General features: G+C 40.0%; 1 protein-coding gene across 1 annotated transcript in view; it reads right to left on the bottom strand.

Moving 5' to 3' along the window:
- Window positions 1-16,511, bottom strand: part of CELF2 (CUGBP Elav-like family member 2) — an 866,615-nt gene that overhangs the window by 674,236 nt on the left and 175,868 nt on the right. The window lies entirely within an intron of this gene.

Below are 16,511 nucleotides of genomic sequence, written 5' to 3'. Positions count from 1 at the left end.
CAAACAATTCACTGACTAACCTTATTGGAAGAAGATTCCCTCATGATGGAAACAGTGACAAATTATTTGTATACGGGTCACGATCTCTGTATGCTCCTGTTTCTTTATGAAATTGAGGGATTAGTTGGATCAAGAAAAACGAAGGAGCAAAAACCATTATTAGGCTCTTGAGGTCACTAGTATTATATAAAGTAATCTGAACAGCATTTCTACAAGGGCCTAGGTAGCTTCTGTTTGAGTCTTCCAATAATCAGAAGTCAAACAATCATGAAACATTTTCCTGGTAAACATTTATTATTTTAACCACCCCAGTTATGCAGATCTGTTTATGAGTTCAGCCCTGGGTAAGTGGTGACATATACCCTTCACACCAAAGAGAAAGCTCTTTCGTCACACTTGGACTTTCCGTAATTCTCAAAAAGACCTAGGCATTTTCTCAGTGTTATCCAGGCAAGATGTCCGCGGTCTTAGAAGCTAAATTCCAGATAATAACCACCGAGACCGTGAAGATCAAATTCTATCAGGCCAATTAAAATGTTAAATACTTGACTCAAAAAAGAAGAGACAAGAGCTACATAGAACAGACTCACACATTCAGTTTATCAATATAGACTGTATTTTTATTAGGTAAAAAAGATGTCTTTCTGTACGCCAGCAAATTAGGAAAAATGTGCAGAAAAACAGGCTTAAAATACTTTGATGATAAAACACCTTTATAAAAGTTAGCAAATTGGCCAAGATTTTGGTTTCCTAGAAGATGGATGCAGGAGGTTGTTTAGAAATTCTACAGATCTGGTTTTAGATCCAGCATATATAGATTTACGTTGACTTATCTTAATGTAGACAAAGCATACTCATTACATTGCTTAATGGATGATAATACCCATAAAAGTGTCAATATTATCTTTGGATTTCAGATATGAAATGTAAGGTAATCTACAAAAGTGGAAATGTGGTTAGAACAGAAATGATGAAGTGATTGTATGACAGTTTAAGACAGAACAAATATTTCAACACTCTCAAGGCCATGAACAGCAGGGGACTGGGACAAATAAATGGGCAAGAAGGGACCACAATAATCCTAATGGTCCACAAGCTAACCAATGTATTAGGGTTTTTTTAAGACTCGATATTTGGATTTTAGAAAAGACTGCATCAGACAGGAATTTTTAAGTAACCATTCTCAACAGGGGAATCGTGACAATAGCTTCAAGCTTTGATGTTTTATGGGCCAAGTGTGGAATTATGTTTGCTACTTTCCTCTCTGTTTTATAGAGGGATGTTAAGGTTGCAACCAAAAATCATAGGGACTGTAACTTTTCTTTCATTTTACAACTCGGCATAAACCTGAATAAAAGTAAAAGTTAATAACAGGGCAAAGCAAGCCTTAATAAAATTCAACAGATCCTTCTGGATGCATGTACTTCTTGGTGATTATTATTTGATTATGAAATAGCTCAACATATTAAAAAGACATAAAGCATATTATAATGAACGTCTTGTATCCCTAACTGAACTTAAGAAATAAAATATCACGAATACAATGGAAAACCCTGTAGGATGGTCCTGGAGTACACTCTCCTTCCCATATCCTTGGGCCCCTCCTTAATAACATATGTATGTAGATCCTTAATAACATATGTATATAGATCCTTAATGACATATGTATGTAGATCCTTAATGCATATGTATGTAGATCCTTATACATATGTATGTAGATCCTTAATGCATATGTAGTATTGTTTGGTATACACTTAAACTTTATATAATTGGATTCATATTACATGTATTCTTTTTTTCTTATTCAACATTATGTTGTAGGAATTAGTCATGTAGCTAACTTTGCCTCTACTTCATTTTGTTATTTTGTAACTTAAAAAAAGCTTTATTGAGATACAATTCATGTACCATATAATTCACTCATTTAAAGTACTGGGTTGGTGCAAAAGCAATTGTGGCTTTTGCCATTACTTTTAATGGCAAAAATATATATATACTTTTAAAAATATATACTTTTACTGTGTGCATAAGGTTACACAGCCATCACCACAATTTAATTTTAGAACATCTTCATTACTCCCAAAAAGAAAACAGGTACCCAGCAACAATTACTCTCACTGTCCCTTTCCTCCAGCAAATCATAAGCAACCAGCCACTCATCCACTTTTTGTCTGTGTCGTATGTGTATTGAGAACATTTCCAATAAATGGCCATATGCATTATCTGGCCTTTTGTGTCTGACTTCTTCTTTAACTTAACCAAATTTTTTCAAGGTTCAACCATGCTGTAGCATCTGTCAATCTGCTAAATAATATTCTGCCATAGGAATATATAACATTTAATTTATCCATTCATCCACTGATGAATATTTGGATGGTTTCCACTTGCTGGCCATTATGAACAATGCTGCTATTAACGTTCATGTATACGTTATTTTGTGTGGACACATGTTTTCATTTGTCTTAGGTATATACGTAGGAGTGGACTTGCGGGGTCAGACAGTGACTCTGTGTTAAATATTTTGAGGAATGCAAAAACTTTTTCCAAAGTGGTTGGATCATTTTACTTTTTTAAAATAAGCAATGTATGACAGTTCTATCTTCCCCACATTCTTGCACACGTTTCTTATTTTCTGTCTTTATCATGATAGCCATCCTAGAGAGTATGAAGTTGAATCTCATTGCGGTGCTATTTCATTTTTTCATGCTGTGTATTATTTCATTTTGTGAAAAATTCATTCTCTTATTAATAAATGCTTAGGCCATTTCCATTTTTTTGCTCTTAGAAATAATTCAAGATGTATACTTTTACGTGGGTCTCTCTAAAATACAGAATTAGAATTGGAATTTCTGGGTTATAGAGTATGCATATCTTTAATTTTATGAAAAATTATGGAAAATATTTTTTAACTAACATTTTAAGTAAAATGGGAAGATTTGCTACTTTGGAAGCAAGATGAAGAACAAAAGTTTAAATGTGCTTCATTGAAATAACTTTGATTCTTTTATTAAGATGTCTTATGCTTTGCATGCCATTTCTATCCAAGTCAATCCTCACGATACTTTCAACTGGGGCCTTTTGTTCTGCTTTGTTTTATTTTTATTTTTAATTTCCCTCGATTGTCTCAAATGGGGCTGTAATGAAATACTACAAAGGGACAGGTCGAACTTTGCACTGTCCTCTCTCGTTCCCTGGATGTGAGACCGGCATTCACGAAGCATCAGATAGTCCGAACGTTTTCTGTTGGTTGCAATGTGATTGGCATTCCTGGAGCAAAGCCCTAGTCCGTCTATACAGAATGAGCAGATTATGGCGGGTGGATATCTTGGCTGCGCTGTCGCGGGAATTGGTCTAAATGGCCACTGAAATCATTCCCCTGCAGAGATCGATGTGAAGGTGGCAGAAGTGAGCAGAGGAACAGCCGCACTCCAGGGGAATCCGAATGCAGCCTCTCAGGCATCACTCTGTCCTCGAAAGCAAGTGGGCACAATTGGATGTTTTCAGTTTACCTACACTGCACGTGCGTCCTTCCGCAGTGTTGGGACATCTGTCTCAAGGAACCAGTATTTTGGGAACTCCAGAGATATCTGGGGTCATGGGAATTCACTTGCCTCTTCTAGATCCATGAGGGAATCGTTACACCTCCAGAGTCAACTTAAAATCTACTGTGCAAGTCTACTATGACACAGAGGTAATGCCAGTGAATTTAAGCCGTTGTCTAAGATAAGCTGTGTTGTTTCTGGTACCACATCCCTTTCTATGAGATGTATCCCTAAGATATATCTGTGTGTAAAACATATAACAACAGTTTTGGGAATGATCTAACCCATTTTTTTTCCCCAGAGGAAACAGTCGGCAGTATTAACTTGAGTATTGTAATACTGACCTGAGTATGGTAATGTTAACCTGCGTTTGGTAATATTGACCTGAGTATATATAAAAGAGAAAACATAGCCCACTATCTAAGCACCACTTCTGACCTCTGCAACAGAATAACAGACCTATGTTTTTACCCTGAGATGGTCAAGGCAAACGCATTCAGAAAACGTAGTTGCCTATTCTTTATTAGATCATTTACATAACAAAAACCATACTATTTTTGGCTACGAAGAGTATGTAAATGTCTGCTGGATAATCTATGAGAATCGCGACTTTCACCAGCATGAAAAAATGAGAGGATAATGGTTTCTTTAGACACAGTACCTGTTTCAAAAGGGAATAGATGGGAAATCAGTTTTCTTCTAGCAGCTGAAAATCCAAGACTGAAATCTTCAGTCTTGTGAAGTTACAATATATCATAAGGAAAGGTGAGCAACACATAACATTTCAATGCAGTGGCTCTCAGGAGGGGAGAAGAGCAGTAATAGCCAACAGCATGGTCTGTAAGCGGTGTGCCCCTCCCCGTCATTTCACTTATTGAACCCAGTGGAATGCAGCTATAGTAATACTTTTGAGAAGATCAAATTTCAAGTAAGCTTGCTCTAATATTTTGGGATAATTATGACATTTAAGGATGTCTTCCTTTGGGCTGCTGGGTACCACAGTCAATCATCTTGGATATTAAGAAACAAAATTACCAAACCGTAAAATATTCTTCAACAAGCAGTAAGAGAAAATCAAAATATACACCTGACCCATTTAAGCTACAGACCATTGCTTCCAGAACACGATCTATCTTGGCATAGAGCCGAGAGGAAAGGCTATAGACTCACACGGTTCAATGTGATGCCATGTAATAGTTGTTGCTGTTATTCTTTTGCTTTGGCTGATGGGGAAATTGTACTTTCTTAGTAGGTAATACTGCAACCCTTCCTGTCCACTTTTAGGAAACCAGTGAGTGATAAGTATGTATGAAAGAGCATTTTTGATACCAGATGCTGAGCTGAGTCTGGCATATGGACTGGGATGTATCAAAGATGATCTTTTACTTCGAGGACTTTATAGCCTGCTAAAGACAGACAGACATATGATGAAAGGAAGTGCTTCAGGGAGCTAGGTCTATGACTATCTAGGGATACTGATATAGGTTCCCTGGGGTTTTTAGGATGGATGCTAGAGGTTGATATAGAAGAGGCCACATCCAAGAGCTGAGTCCTGGGCTTCAGGTAGATAAAGTCAACATGAGGATGAGGTGCTACTGTGCCTGGGCAGTGGGTTTTTGCTTTACATTGCTGTAAGGTGGTGGGTAGTAGATAAAATCTTATACTTTCATATATCCTGAGGATAGCACAGCTGGAAATTTCTTGAAGGGTAAAAAAATGTGTACATGAAGTCTGGAGTTAAACACATCTGTAGCTGAATCCTAACCCCATCACTAATTCAATGTCTGAAGGAAGTGGATCAAGATGCAAGTAATTTTCTCTCCCATAATGATGGATTGGTCTTAAGCAGCTCACAGAGCAGTGACCAGGATTCAGTTAAATGGCAAACTAGTGTTTTCTAAACTGCAATGACAGGTCCATGGAATCTTTTTGGAATAGCAGGTTTATTTAGTAGTAAGCCCATTAAAACATTTTAAAACTGTAAATGATGATGTTTATCATGGAAGACAAAAATACACCCGAAGTTTTAAAAGAAAGCAAGACTTAAAATATTTTTTGCTTGCCTGATGTTGGGGACTATTTCTCCAAGGCCCAGGGATATGCTCCATCACGTCACAGAGGAAAAGTCTGAAAAGTGCTGTCCATGGAGGCACCGTATAAAATGCAGAGCGCTGTCCAAATGGTGCTCTTAATGATCTGTCCTCATCATTTATTGATAAATCATCTAAGTTCTTATTAAGCAAGAGCTGCCCTTTGGCTGTGGAACAATGGCTCTTTAATTTGGTGACTATATGTTATCTGCGTTGATGTTTGCATTTGCAAATTGTCTTTCATTTGTCAGAAAGACCCGGGAGAGTTGAGATCAAATCTAAAATGGCTTTTATGTAAAGGCAGGGAGGGTGTGCATACACACATGTGGAACAGGTGGGCAGTGGGTTCAAAGGACAGGAAATCGCAAGGATCAGAAAGTTTTCTTGCAGCAGGCGATGCTTCAGCAAAGTCCTGAAGTCGGTGTAGGGTTGAGACTGGAGGAGGAATGGGGAAACAGGAGTTTGACATAAAGAGAGTCAAGGAAACGGGAACCAGGAGGACAGGGGCAAGGGCCAGGCTGTGAGTTATGTAAGGCAGAGCAGTTAACTTAGACCCTGGTTATCATGCTCAGAATTCAGAATTAAGTCCAAGGAAAGGAGGAGTATGTGACCCTATTTATAATGTCACCGAGATATTAGATGGCAGGAAATGCAATGTATCCTTCAGTTCATCATCCACTCATGCCAATGAGTAGGCTTGCAGGGGAGTGGCATGGCCAGGCTGTGTGGTCCAATGCTCATCAAAGGGCAGGGAGAGATCTTTTAGCATGAGGCACATTGTTCACCCTTCTGGGCTTCCTTTCTTCACTCTTAGCGCAAAATTGTGGAGCTGACAAAGTTAATGCCAAGCCAAGCTGAAGTATTAGAGAAAGGCTCTTGGCAAATAAAATGCCATGCAAGTTCCACAGAATGATGTAGCACCTCAGTGACACCTGTTCTTAGTCAGAACATCTTGGGTCAGTATTTCTTCACAGCTTGTCATAAATATTCCATGAAACAAAACTCAGGAAGTAATACTAGATTTAGATAAATATTCCAGCCTCAGAAATCTTTGCAGTCATTTTCAAAACATGTAATCCGTTTCTTAATTATGCCTGAAGGTGGATGTAACTGCCATCATATTTAACACTACCAAGTGTTGTAGCAATGGAACAGAATGAGACTTGGTTAACCAGTGAGGGGGCAAAGTGAGGGGCTGAGAAATGACATGCAAAAAACCAAGCGAAGCTTGATGGATGTGACAATTGATGAACTAATGTTTAATGAGAGATTTGTGGATGAGCATCAATTAGCTGCGGCTTTCATTGAAATGGATTTGTTGATTTCCATTTTTCCCGGGCACATAACTCTGCCTTTGTTCATGGATGTTTACTGATTGGTCCTTGAAGAAACTGTGAAGTAGGTGAACTTTGGTTTTGACGGTTTTCTACCTTCCTTTCTGTCCCCATTCCAGACTCCACTCTTTGTAGCTTTTTATCTGTAGGTGCTCAGAGCACTTAGATGATCTCAGATGCCCTGTCTCATAGGGGAAAAACAAACCAACACATGCCTAGTAACTGCCTAGCATCTGCCCATATTAGACCTTATCTGAAAACTTCAGTGGAGAAGGAGATGTCAAGTTCCCCAGTGTCCTAGCCCAAAAGATTAGGATTAGTGCATCTGGAAAGGTCTTAGTTAATACTCTTCATCACTTCAGAGTAAACTGAGGCCACAGGAAGTTAGCATCCTGATGTCAGTCTCAGCCAGCCAGGCACAAAACCAGAACCAGTTAACCTATGTCGTGCTTTCGTGGAATCACAAACTGGAGTTGCTTCTATGCAGGGAATCGGATTTTAGACAGGAATATCTTCTTTGCATTCAATCACTTGTCAATATGAAAAGAAACTTATTGAGTGCCTGTTCCCCATGAGGCACTTTGTAGGCACAGGAGATGTACAGTGAACAGGACACTCTCCCTGCACTCTGGAAGCTTATCATCCATCCACTAACCAAGCGAATTTATTTTTCATATATATTTTTTGAGACAAAGTCTTGCTCTGTCACCTAGGCTGAAGTGCAGTGGTGCAATGATGGCTCACTGCAGCCTTGAACTTCTGAGCTCAAGTGATTTTCCTGCCTCAGTCTGCTGAGTAGCTGGGACTACAGGTGCGTGCTACCATACCTGGCTAATTTTTCTATTTTTTGGTAGAGACTAGGTCTTACTATGTTGCCAAGGCCGGTCGCAAACTCCTAGGCTCAAGTGATCTTTCCACTTCAGCCTCGCAAAGTGCTGGGATTACAGGCATGAGTCCCTGCGCCCAGCCACAAATACTTTCTTGATCACAATAGTGACAGAAGTTTAAAAGTGCATCGTGAGCAGTGGCTCTCTTCTAAGGCTGGTCTGTGTGAGCAGGGTGGAGTGCGGAATTGCCAACAACCCAGCCAGTTGCTAAAAGTGAAGGGTACTTCTCCCTGAAACGTGTATTCTACAAGGGGGGATTCCACAGAACTCAACAAGCGGGGGATTCAATCTTGCCAACCGATGGCATCTCATCTCCCCTGAACAAGCAAGCTACATGGCGCCCTACTGTCCTGAAAGCATCCATGTTCTTTCAAAAGAGGCCAATATCCCCAGGAGACCATTCAGAACCCTGGCAGGATATTTTCGTTTTTGGTTTGTTTTCACAGCTGCCGGGAGAGAGGCGCTTTCTCTCAGTGTAGCAGCAAAATTTTCCACACAGTGCCCTGACGTATAGTTGTCCCACTTCATCCGCCTGTCACTGAGATTTTCAAGATGATGTGGAAAAGTTGAACCCCATCTGACATTTTCTAAGTCACCGCTGATTTGCTGACATTCTACCAGTTGTCTGGGTGGCAACTGTGAACTTCTCCAAAGTGCATTTGCCAGAAGAGCCTGCTGTGTGCAAGGAAGCCCAGGATGTGGGGGGAGACACTTTAGACACGAATGGGGCGAAAATAGGGCTTTTGTTTCATTTTTGAAGCAAACTACCTCAGAAAAGAGATCCACGGACATCCCTTGCTACACAGATGCCTGGCAGCTTCCCATACCTCGCCCAGACTGATCCTGTCTCAGACAAAATCATGGAAGCAGACGAAGATGAGTCTATCACCTGCCTTTGTGCCAGAGGATATTGAGTCACAGGGCTTGGTTCACTGTGATGTGGCTGCTGGGCTCAACTATGGTAAAAACTAGACCTGTAAGAATTGAGCTGACACTACTCTGTCTCCAGGAAGAAGCTCTGAAGTGCAAACACACACACACACGCACGCGCACACACACACACACGGAAGAACACACACTATGCAGTTTCCTAATTGAATCTAAAATGTAAGTGCTTTGCTGTTTAAAAGGACCTTGCTATCTTGATAAGAAAAACTAATGAGATGCCCTTTCCACAGCTGGTCACACAATAGTCCTAGTGACAAGGACCCCTATCAAGAAATAAAGCAGAAGATAAATGAGATTTTTTCTAATATCCATTTCACCCATTGTTCACCAGTGTCAGGCAGTACAGATTCTATTTGTCACGTGGTAGCAGACAGGAGACATGATTCTGTAAAGAAAGATTCAACTGCAGCCTCATATTTTCAGCCACAGGTAAACTTCTTTTGTCAACTGGTAGAAAACAAAGGCAAGGTCAGGGTTTTGGGGGGTGCTCGGGATCCAAGATAGGATGATATCCTTAATCTTGCATTTTTACCTTAGGGCTATGATAACATCCAAGAAATTAACTTTTGGAAGACAGGGGAGAAAGAGATTATTTCTGACTGACTAATTTAATGGGTTACAATTTATAACCCATTAAATTGTAACTGTGTCAAAGGTTCAACATGCAAATGGATGTGAAGAAATTGTCACTTAAGACTGACACAATTTAAAATTTTCCGAGGCTATGTTAAGACATAAAGTAAAATAGTGGTGTTCACTTTCAGGTTGAGGAGAAGGCTGGGTAGATTCATAGGAAACTCCTGTTGTCCTCTTACCTAGAAGGAACTCTATAGAGGTCAATATTTAGATATTGTTTGATAACATCCATTATAAATGAAAGAGTGTTAGACAAAAGAATCAGATCTAAACCTGGGAAATATTTACAATTCTGTGGTCCAACTTTTCAAAAATTTACCTGTATTAATCCATTCTCACACTGCTATAAGGATATACCTGAGACTGGGTAATTTAGAAAGGAAAGAGGCTTGACGGAGTCACAGTTCCATAAGGCTGGGGAGGCCTCACAATCATGGTGGAAGGCAAAGGTGGAGCAAAGCCATGTCTTACACGGCGGCAGGCAAGAGAGCCTGTGTAGGGGAACTGCCCTTTATAAAGATCTCATGAGACACATTCACTGCCAAGAGAACAGCATGAGAAAAACATGTCTCAATAACTCGACTACCTCCCTGATATGTGGGAGTTATAGAAGCTACAATTTAAGATGAGATTTGGGTGGGGACACAGCCAAACCCTATCACTACCTTTACAAGAACTACATCATTGCCAGAAACCTGACCCTGCCAAGGGCTCACTCCAGCAAAATGTTTAAATGCGTGTTTGTCCTCTCCTGGCTCTGTTCAGCATGATGGGGAGTGTAGCCATGTGACAGTTGAAACGTTTAAAAATATTTCACATTTCAACAGAACTTTCTTATCGGCAGAACTCAAAGGGCTGAGCCAGCTGCAATTCTCCCAACTGCTGTTTACCACGGACACAGATGAGGAATGTCCTTGTTCTCTGAGAAGAGGCTAGCTGAGAGGCAATCCATGTGGAGTGGCAACATCAGGGTCAGATGGCAGGCCAGGCCTGCAGATATCAACACACAGCCTCCACCACTGGCTGCTGGTGCAACCCAAGGAGTGGGCAGGGCTCCACCTGCACCCACTGCTGTCCACAGATCCATTGGGAAAAAAGAATCATTTTGAGCCAATGTCAATGTACTCTTCTGGGAACTTTTACTATTCATTCCTTTTGCTATTTTTAGGGGAAGCATGCATTTTTAAAATAAGTGTTTTCTCTCCAAAATTCCTCCATATTTTCATATTATGAGTGCCCTGTAACATTTGCAGAGATAAGCAAGGAGGGAAGGGGGCAAGGAAAATGCAGCTATCTTCTTTCAGATTTTCTGTTTCAAAAGAGCTAAAGCACATGCATGGAAGATTCATTTGCATTTCAATAAACATTTTCTCTCCGGAGTTGCTTTATTTTTCCTCTTGCTCCTTGCTAAAAAGACATCTTCCTCGTCAGGCTGTGACATCACTATTTAACGCAGGCGACCATGTCACACTGTGTGCCTGCTGGGTAATACGAACTTTAAGCTAACCAGCCTGGCTTTGGGACTCTGCTGGAGAAGTGATTCAGAGAGAGCATGATGGTTGGTGTGACCTGTCTGGAATCCCTTTTGATTTACCACTCCAGTGACAAACTACTGGGCGGGCAATAAATGTGTAAAGTAGGGAAGAATTTGCCTCGGATAACAGAAAATCCAACAGTCTTTGTACTGTTATAAATATCCTTGCAAAAGCAAAAGGACCTGGCCCTTTCTGCTCTTCACGCTATAACCAGCAAGCTTCCTGTCTTCCTTTCCCCCAGGATGGCCTTGTTTTTTGAATGAGTGAATGAATCCATTTCTTGACTAGCTTCCACCAGGTCTTCACTCACTAGGCACTCAGAATCAGGAATAGAAGCAGTGCCCTTCATCTCAAGGGTCCATGATCTAGTTTGGAAGCTTACTAAACTCAGCATAAGAATGATATAATAGCAAAAGATGAAGAGTGCATGGAGAGGAAAAGGAGGGGGAATTAATGCAATCTAAGAGTTACCCAGTTGAATTTTCATGTTTATTTTTGTCCATTTTTAATGTAAACATGATGGGGTGTGGGATGAGAAACACAAGAGCAAACTGAGTTAATCAATGGTAAATTTGTTTTAAAACCTCCGTAGGCCGGGCACAGTGGATCACGCCTGTAATCCCAGCACTTTGGGAGGCTGAGGTGGGCAGATTGCTTGAGGTCAGGAGTTCAAGACCAGCCTGGCCAACATGGTGAAACCCCATTTCTACTAAAAACGCAAAAATTAGCTGGGTGTAGTGGCAGGTGCCTGTAATCTCAGCTACTCGGGAGGCTGAGACAGGAGAATCACTTGAACCCAGGAGGTGGAAATTGCAGTGAGCAGAGACCTCGCCATTGCACTCCAGCCTGGGCAAGAAGAGCAAAACCTCATCTCAAAATAAATACATAAACAAACAAAACAAAACAACCTGTGTAGCAATACACCTATAAGGGGAAGAAAAACAATACTTAGTACATTCTAGACACCTTGCTGAGTAAAGAGATACCTTATGAAGTTTACTTCCTGATCACAGCCAGACAAAGTACTGCGTGATTTCCACTTTACAGATACAGAAGCAGAGACTAAGTCAAGTGCCGAAGGTTGCATTAGGAAGTGGAGCCACAGAATGTAAACCGTGGTTTGCCTGTACATGCCCATAATTATTCCCACAACCATTTGCTGCCTTCTAAATAAAAATATGGTTATTGTTGTTGACAAGTTCAGACTGTGGGAAGCTGATGAAATTTTAGAGTTACCCAGAATGGTCAGTAAGATAGGACTGACTGACATGCCACACATTCTTAACAGCATAGGTTATGCTGTTCAGAGATTTGTCAACTTTTCTTCTTCCTTAAAGAGAGTTTAACATACTCATTTCATTGGCTTATAGCTGGTAGGGATCTCTTCGGCCCTCAAAGCCAAGCAGATGAGATGAGGTGACAGGCAATGCGGAGGGAAACAAAGATGGCCAATGGAGTTTCCATCCATTGTCGTAACTGGGCCAGTGCAGCCATGTGATGAAGGACAGTGGACGACGAGAAATAAAACCAAGGATTTTGTCATGTTAAGTCACAGAAATATTTTTTCTTTCTTTGTTCTTTTTTGAAAATAGTATGAGAATGCTAACAAGGTGCACAGATTTAGGTGTCAAATTTCATTTTAACATCCATCCCTCCATCCAACAAATATTTACTGAGTGCCTACATGCTGGTCTTAGAAATTCAGAGATACAAGAAATGATTTCTGTCCTCAAGAAACTCACAAGACTACAGAGTAGGACCACTGTGCCAACAAACCATTAGAGAATCAGACCATTATTGAAGAAGATAAAGATTTCAAAGGAAGGGCAGAGCAAAGACCCACATCTCACCTGGTGGTGGGAGGAGGGGAAAGAGGATATTGGAGAAGGCTCACAAGGAGGGCATAACAATTGGGAAAGTCTTGAGACATGATTAAGAGATTTGAGTAGAGAAGGGAGTAGTGCTTGGGGGAAGGATCCCAGACAGCGGGAACGACAGCATGAAAAAGGTAGAGGAGAAGGAGAATAATGTTTTCACAGCATTGCAAAACTGAATGAAGCCAAGTCTTTACTCAACATCCAATTTTGTCAAAACATTATTAGAGGCTCACAGATGCAAAGATAGGACAGGGTTTTCATCCTTGGTGTGTTTAATATATCACTGGTGAGACAGATATATACATAATTAAAGACACAAAGAAAATAGTGTTAAGTTGGACTAGATGTAGCACACTGAGAGTCTTGAAGAAAGGGGAATTCATTAAGGGATTGGGAAAGGCTTCTTGGAGGAGGTGACACTTGAAATGGAGCTTGAATCGTGTGCCAGCTTTTGTCAACAGGTAGTATTAGAGGAAGGCATTGTGGGTAGCAAGGGGACACACAAGGACAGGAAGGTGTGACCTCCTCCAGGACTGGAGACTGTTTCTGTGGGTTGGAGCATAGCATGTAGAGAAAGAGTAATAATGAATGGTGCTGGCCATGTGAATTGCATCTCCTCCTTCAGTCTCTCTTTCATTGACGGTCCCTAGTGAGTCTTGTTTGCTTGGTAAGATGACAGGCAGGGCGTCACAATGAAATATAATTCTTGGAAAATTAATTGCCAAAATAAAACAGAATTCTTTTAAAATTTGGTAATTATCTGCCCCAATAAGAGCCCACACAAAACATAAAAAAGATGTTATTAGATGTTGATCAGGGACTTCCCAGAGCTCTTTCATCATTTCAGTAACGTTTTTGAAGGATTTTAAAGATATATATCAGGGCAATTAAAATTCACTTATTCCAAAGTCATTTAGGAAGTATAGTTGCAACAAAGTCCAAGTAGAGATGGTTAAAACAAGTGAATTTAATATTTGCATCAGTGCCTTGTGAGGACAGATATCTCCTCCAACATTTATAAAATTTCCTTGTTAATTCTTATACTTAATATTTTAAAAGATAGAAACATTTTCAAAGAGGCATAAGTCCTGCAAATTGCAACTACTATTTTAATATTCAAAGAGGAAAATCTCAAGGGCTCCAGTGCAGTTTGCAGCATAATCCAGATTGGAAAATAGTTTCTTTTGTCATAATTGATAGCACCATAAGCCATAAGCTGACAATAATACTAGCTATTAAAAATACTCAAGACACTTAGGATATTTAATTACTTAGAAAAAATTTCACCATGTCAATGCCAATCACACAATGCAGAACAATTGCACATATTTCTAGGACATATTTTATTTTCTTATGATTATAAAGTGGTTGCCAGAATCTTATATTAAAAGCTCTCTTCTGGGTTTTTTTTTTTTTAAAGAAAGAACAAAACCAATAATAACATTGAGTCACAGAGGAAGAAATATTAATTAAACGAATGTGACAATTGGGTAGTGATTGAACAGAAAATGTGGTCTGTGCAGGGCTCCTCTGACTGGGGATCTACTGGAGCTCTGTTTCATTGACTTTTAGAATGAGATTTCTGCTTTGCCAGTCAGGGTGAGGTGGAAAAGTCTGATAGGAAACTGACATTTCATTTCAATCCACATAGGAATCCACTCTTCATGGTCTGGAAGAGAGTTCTGCATTTGGAGAAGACTTTTGGTCTAAAAAGAGTAGAAAACTTAAGTCCTTTGCCAACAGTTATGGCCTTGCCCTGAGTCAGATTTCATGATTTAGGCACCTGTGGCTAACGACCTGTGCTCCTTATACGCTTAGAATAGCACGTCCTTTAGTAAGCACCCACATCTAAAACAAGATGTTTCATGCTACCAGTGGGTGCCCTCCAAAACAAGTTAGACGATAGGATTTGTCTCCACATAGGTGTTTCTTTACAATGTTTCCTTTTCATTCATGTCTCAAAAAAAGAATCTGCAACTCATTTATTCATGAGAGCTGTGATCTTCCAGTAGATACTGTATGGACACTAGTTCACAGTTCCACACTCCCATTATCCCACAACGTGACGATTTCCCCACTGTTCATGAATGAATGGATGAATGAATGGACGGATGGATGGATGGGTAAGTGAATGAATGGGTTCATGTAGGAATTCACTAATAAATGACATGTTTGTTGGTGAGGATAAGCATGAGCTTGGAGCAAGCTGAGGATACTTCAGCAGAACTTGGGATACAGAAACCAAAAGGACTCATGAATTTTTTTAAACCCATGTCGTTTAGTATTGTCAAGGATGCTCACCTGGGGGCATTAATGTATATACACAAAAGACAGCATGGTGGATACTGTTTTATTTCCTGTACCAAAGAGACATTGGCAGCATTGTTCACAATATGAAATGATGCTCCACTTTGTCCATGTCAGTATCCCCAACTGAAGTGAGTATTTCTCAAGATTCTTTTTTGATGAACTATTCATCCACTGAACTCAAGGAGAGATATATATCCATATATAATAACCTTATGATTTTTCTTTTCTTCTGTTAAAGAAGTACAATTTTAAACTATCACTGAACATTGTAAGCATAATATTTGTTTTTAAGGACCTCAGAAATTCTACTTAAACCCTATTCGCATGTGGAATTCAGTGCAGCTGCAACAAGTAAGATTTTGATGAGAAGAACCAAACAGGGCTGACAATGCTCAATTCATGTTAACTTGAGCAGAGCACAGATCCTATAGCAAGTTCAAATCACCTGCAAACCAGTGTCCCATTGAAAGGTGAGTTCAGAATTTTTCAGGTGACCGCTGGGATCCTGTGCCTGCCAAGGAAGAATATGGTTTTAGCACAGTCACATTTGCTGAGAATTCCCCAATTTGATGTATGGAAGTGATGACGTATCAGAGTTTGAAAAGCATCATATTCTCTAATTTTTGAATGCTGGCTACCCGGCTCTTTCCTCATCTCCTGTTACCAGAGCCAGTGCCGATGTGAAAAGTTTCCCCTGCCTCTGAGCAAGACATAAGCTCAAATATGATGGCTGCAAGATGCCGTTCTGCCTGGGAGACTAAGGAAGACAGTACAGTGCAGAGCAAATTGCAGTGGCCTGAGTTCTAGGGTCTAGAGAGGTGGAGGTTCGAGTTCTAATCTTGTTACTAGATAAATGTGTTGCTTTTAGCTGCAGGTCTCTGTGCCTGGGAGTCTGGGACACTAAGGTATGTTTTGTGGGGGACATAGTAAATCTCTTCAGGATGTAGATTGCAAAATATTTGGGGATTTTACTCCAACACTTTTGCTCTCCCTTAATAATGTACCAGAATCAATTACTCACATGATGTAATGGAAAACAAGTCTAGCTGGGTTGGAAGACTAGTTACTAAGGCAAGCACAATCACCTAAGAGCTGTGTGACCATTAGATTTCTCTGAATTCAAGGTCCCTCATATATATAATTACCATGAAATCTAAATATCTAAAGTACTTTCTACCTGGAAAATCTGGCTTGCTGATTTTATTTATGTGTTTCATTCACATAATCCCTAGGAAGAGATACATTTAAAAACTTGCATCTTAATATGAAAATAGTTTTTGTTTCTGTTAATCCTAATAATCTCATTATCACACTTGCAAATGTCTCATAATTCTAGGTTTCCAGAATTTGGT

This window comes from Chlorocebus sabaeus, chromosome 9 (assembly GCF_047675955.1).
Source record: "Chlorocebus sabaeus isolate Y175 chromosome 9, mChlSab1.0.hap1, whole genome shotgun sequence".
NCBI lineage: Eukaryota > Metazoa > Chordata > Mammalia > Primates > Cercopithecidae > Chlorocebus > Chlorocebus sabaeus.
This window is presented reverse-complemented; position numbering and strand designations above follow the sequence as displayed.